Raw genomic sequence first — 5,582 nt, forward strand, 5'->3', positions numbered from 1 at the left:
GGACTCTCAAGAGTCTTCTCCAACACCACAGTTCAAAAGCATCAATTCTTCGGCACTCAGCCTTCTTCACAGTCCAACTCTCACATCCATACATGACCACAGGAAAAACCATAGCCTTGACTAGACGAACCTTTGTTGGCAAAGTAATGTCTCTGCTTTTGAATATGCTATCTAGGTTGGTCATAACCTTCCTTCTATGTATAAAACAGGGGCTCTGTTTTCTAGTATGGGATAATCCGCAATTAGGTAAGAGCAGTTATGCTACTTGTGCTTTGAGACCATCAAAGGGACAAATGGCTAATTGAACCCAATCGTGGTGTTGAGGGTCCTTAACGTGTATTTTGATGAGATTTTATTTACCCATGTTGTTCTTATAATATTGTTTTCTCTCATTCTTGGTGGACAAGAGCCATACATAGCCTGAGTAAAATATCCTTTTAGAGGAGCAAAAACTACAAGTATATTTTTGGCAAATTGGTGTTACATGGGGGTATTTCATTTAGGTGTATGTTTTGGGCTTCCCTTATGGTTCAGCTGGTAAAGAATTTGCCTGCAATGTGGGAGACCTGAGTTCAATCCCTGGGTTGGGAAGATCCCTTGGAGAAGGGAACTGCTACCCACTCCAGTATTCTGGCCTGGAGAATTCCATGGACTGTATAGTCCATGGAGTCACAGAGTTGGACAGGACTGAGCGACTTTCACTCAGTTATTCCCCATCTAGGTCTTATTCCCCATCTAGGTCTTCTACACAATCCCTAAACTCTGAGGCTTTCTGACATCCCGCACAGCCTGTTCAAACGGCCTTCACCCAAGTACACCAGAGCAGAGTCCTTTAAGAGAATTCACAGGCTTATTTAAGAAAATTACGAGGAAATCCAACCAGTCCATTCTAAAGGAGATCAGCCCTGTGATTTCTTTGGAAGGACTGATGCTAAAGCTGAAACTCCAGTACTTTGGCCACCTCATGCGAAGAGTTGACTCATTGGAAAAGACTCTGATGCTGGGAGGGATTGGGGCAGGAGGAGAAGGGGATGACAGACGATGAGATGGCTGGATGGTATCACCGACTTGATGCACATGAGTCTGACTGAACTCCGGGAGTTGGTGATGGACAGGGAGGCCTGGCGTGCTGCAATTCATACGGTCGCAAAGAGTTGGACATGACTGAGAGACTGAACTGAACTGAAGTTGAATTTTTTAAGAGCTTTATAGAGATATAATTTACAGACTATAAATTTCACCTAATTAAAATACACAAATCAGTGGGGTTTTTGTATATTTACAGAGTTGTGCAATCATCCCTATAATCTAACTTTAGAACGTTTTCCTGACCCCCAAAATGAAACCGTGTAACTGTTAGCAGTCACTGTTCATTCTGCCCATTGCTCCTCCCCTTCCCAGCCCTAAGCAACTGCCAATCTATTAACACTTTCTGTTTCTTGCCTATTCTGAACATTTCCTATAAATGGTATACAGCATGTGGGTCTTTGTGACTGACTTCTTTTACTTCACAGGTTTCTGAGGATTATACCTGTTGGAGTTGTGTTTCATTTCCTTTTACTGCTCAATATTCTACTGTGTAAATACATCACATGAATTGATAAGCATCTGGGTTGTTTCTACTTTTTTGGTTCTTACAAATAATGCTGCTATGAACAGTAGTGCGTAAGGCTTTCTGAGGTCATATGTTTTCACTTCTCTTGAGTAAACGCCTAGGAGTGTGGAGCCACAGGGTAACTCTGTTTAAAGAATTTCAGTTCAGTCGCTCAGTCATATCCAGCTCTTTGTGACCCCATGAACCACAGCATGCCAGGCCTCCCTGTCCATCACCAACTCCCAGAGTTTACTCAAACTCACATCCATCGAGTCAGTGATGCCATCCAGCCATCTCATCCTCTGTCATCCCCTTCTCCTCCTGCCCTCAATCTTTCCCAGCATCAGGGTCTTTTCAAATGAGTCAGCTCTTCACATCAGGTGGCCAAAGTATTGGAGTCTCAGCTTCAACATTAGTCCTTGCAATGAACACTCAGGACTGATCTCCTTTAGGATGGACTGGTTGGATCTCCTTGTAGTCCAAGGGACTCTCAAGAGCCTTCTCCAACACCACAGTTCAAAAGCATCAATTCTTCTGCGCTCAGCTTTCTTTATAGTACAACTCTCACATCCATTCATGACTACAGGAAAAACCATAGCTTTGACTAAATGGACCTTTGTTGGCAAAGTAATGTCTCTGCTTTTTAATATGCTGTCTAGGTTGGTCATAACTAAATTTGTAACCTGACGTATAATAACTGGTTTCCACAAGGAGCATCAATGGATTCTAAAACCATGTGTTAAAAGGCTCTGGGGCAACAAGATAGACTTATGGTGCCCAAAGAATATTTGCAAGTTACTTTTTACATTAGAAAGAAAGGGGGGAATGAATCTTTCACAGTGGAAAACTCTGGTAGTAAATTTCTTATCCATGTGCTCAAACTTGACATCACGAATAGCACACAGTATCCACCAACAAAGCATTCTCCCAAGAATATTTAACCTGAATCTAATTTGGCCCTTAGACCTCACCGTTCAATACAGTAGCCACTAGACACGTTTGACACACTTGGAATGTGACTTGACTTGAAATGTGACTCCTCCATATTGAGATGTGCTCTAAGTGTGAAACACACACAGCATTTAAAGAGCTTGATACCAAAAAAAGAAAATTTTAAGTCTCAAGGATAGCTTTTCAACATTTATGATATTTTGAAGTCATATTTTAGAAATAGTGGATTAAATGAAAATCTTGTATTTGTATTAAAATTAATCTTTTTTAACTTTTCAAAATGTGGCTACCAGAAATACTTTCACAAGTAAGACGAAGACAAATACCATATATCACTTACATGTAGCATCTAAAGTATGACATGAATGAACTTATTTACAAAGCAGAAACAGACTCACGGACGTGGAAAACAGATTTATGGTTACCAAAGCAGAAAGGGAGGGATAAATTAGGAGTTTGAGATTAGCAGATATGAACTACTATATATAAAATAGATACACAACAAGGACTTACTGTATACCACAGGAGACTACATCCAGTATCTTGTATCTATATCTAGTAACTATATCTAGTATCCTATATCTAGGATCTGAAAAAGAATATCAGATCAGATCAGTCGCTCAGTCATGTCCGACTCTTTGCAACCCCATGAATCGCAGCACGCCAGGCCTCCCTGTCCATCACCAACTCCCGGAGTTCACTGAGACTCATGTCCATTGAGTCAGTGATGCCATCCAGCCGTCTCATCCTCCGTCGTCCCCTTCTCCTCTTGTCCCCAATCCCTCCCAGCATCAAAGTCTTTTCTAATGAGTCAACTCTTCGCATGAGGTGGCCAAGGTACTGGAGTTTCAGCTTTAGCATCATTCCTTCCAAAGAATATATATATATATATGTATAAATGAATCCATCCTAAAGGAAATCAATGCTGAATAATCATGGGAAGAACTGATGCTGAAGCTGAAGTTTCAATACTTTGGCCACCTGATGTGAGGAGCTGACTCATTAGAAAAGGCCCTGATGCTGGGAAAGATTGAGGGCAGGAGGAGAAGGGGATAACAGAGGGTGAGATGGTTGGATGGCATTACTGACTCAATGGACGTGAGTTTGAGCAAGCTCCAGGAGATAGTGAAGGACAGGGAAGCCTGGTGTGCTGCAGACCATGGGGTCACAAAGAGTCAGACATGACTGAGGGATTGAACAACAACAATATAACTGAACCACTTTTTTATACACCAGAAGCTAATATAGCATTGTAAATCCACCATACATCAATTTAAAAAAAATCAAGCCTTCACAGCTACCATAACTCTTTTGACAAAAAAATGGGCACTGTGGCCCAGCCAACTTGACACATGAAATTAACCATCGAGGAACTTTCCGGGCGGTCCAGTGGCTAAGAGGTCATGATCTCAATGCAGGCAGCCCAGGTTTGATCCCCGATTGGGGAACTTGATCCTAAATGCCACAAAGACTCCACACAGCCAAATAAACAAAATAAGAAAATAAAAAGTATATTCTTAGAAAAGAAAAAAGAAACTAACCATCTTAACCAATAAAGATTAAAAAATGTTTTTAATTTAAAAATTGAATGCAACAAAGGCATGATTGGGCTGGGGGTGCATCGGTGCCTTGAAGCCTCAGTCTCCCTGAAAACTGGGAGGAGCCATTTGGAAGAGGGGATGATGTTTGGAAGAGGGTCTCGTGAGAACTGACACGCAGCTAGTGGTGGCAGGGCCCCTGGCATTTGCCTTTGGCCTGGGCGGCCAAGGAGATGGAGTGGGAAAGACCCTGAGGCTGGCTGATGTGGGTGAGGGAACCAGAGGTCCATGTACAGCTGTGCCATGCTCGGTGAGTCCACACAGCCCCCGTGCTGGTGAAATGTTGTAGCTGAACCATGAAAAATGCCGGGATTCTTGGCCTCCAGAAAGGAAGAATTCAATCTGGGGCCAGAGACAAGGCTTGATTGCTCAGAGCTTTTGTGTAATACAGTTTTATTAAAGTATAAAAGAAATAGAGAAAGCTTCTGACATAGACATGAGAAGGGGGCAGAAAGAATACCTGCAGGCTAGTCTTTAGCTGGCTGTTAAATAGCTACTAGCAGTCTGCTAATTGGAGAAAGGAAACATCTCAAAACTCAGAGACTCACCAGGTGAGTCATCCCAGGCCATAAAACGATTGACATGAATCTTGAAGAAAGCCAGGTTTTCCATACAAATATATAGCTTCATTAACATAGATTAGGAGAACAATGCATGAGTATAAAATATTGGTTTGTCAAGTGGTTCTGAGCCTAAATCTGAGCCTTTAAACGACTGGAAGATAGAGTCTAAGGTAAATGCATAGCACAGTAACATAGCTAGAGACAAACATTTCCATAAGAAAAATACATTGGCGAGCTCAAGGTTTGAGAAAAGCTAAGTTCGGGTGGAACCAGGTGTCATTATGGCAACACAGAATTTTAAGAGAAACCTCTTTTTAAATTTGTATAGAGAAGGGGAAAAAATGTAACACTAATTTGTTTCCTCCTGCCCCTTAGATCAGATCAGTCGCTCAGTCGTGTCTGACTCTTTGCGACCCCATGAATCACAGCACACCAGGCCTCCCTGTCCATCACCAACTCCCAGAGTTCACTCAGACTCATGTCCATCGAGTCAGCGATGCCATCCAGCCATCTCATCCTCTGTCATCCCCTTCTCCTCCTGCCCCCAATCCCTCCCAGCATCAGAGTCTTTTCCAATGAGTCAACTCTTCACATCAGGTGGCCAAAGTACTGGAGTTTCAGCTTTAGCATCATTCCTTCCAAAGAAATCCCAGGGCTGATCTCCTTCAGAATGGACTGGTTGGATCTCCTTGCAGTCCAAGGGACTCTCAAGAGTCTTCTCCAACACCACAGTTCAAAAGCATCAGTTCTTCGGCGCTCAGCCTTCTTCACAGTCCAACTCTCACATCCATACATGACCACTGGAAAAACCACAGCCTTGACTAGACGAACCTTTGTTGGCAAAGTAATGTCTCTGCTTTTGAATATGCTATCTAG

Source organism: Bison bison, unplaced genomic scaffold, assembly GCF_000754665.1.
Source record: "Bison bison bison isolate TAMUID 2011002044 unplaced genomic scaffold, Bison_UMD1.0 scf7180017864374, whole genome shotgun sequence".
Lineage (NCBI taxonomy): Eukaryota > Metazoa > Chordata > Mammalia > Artiodactyla > Bovidae > Bison > Bison bison.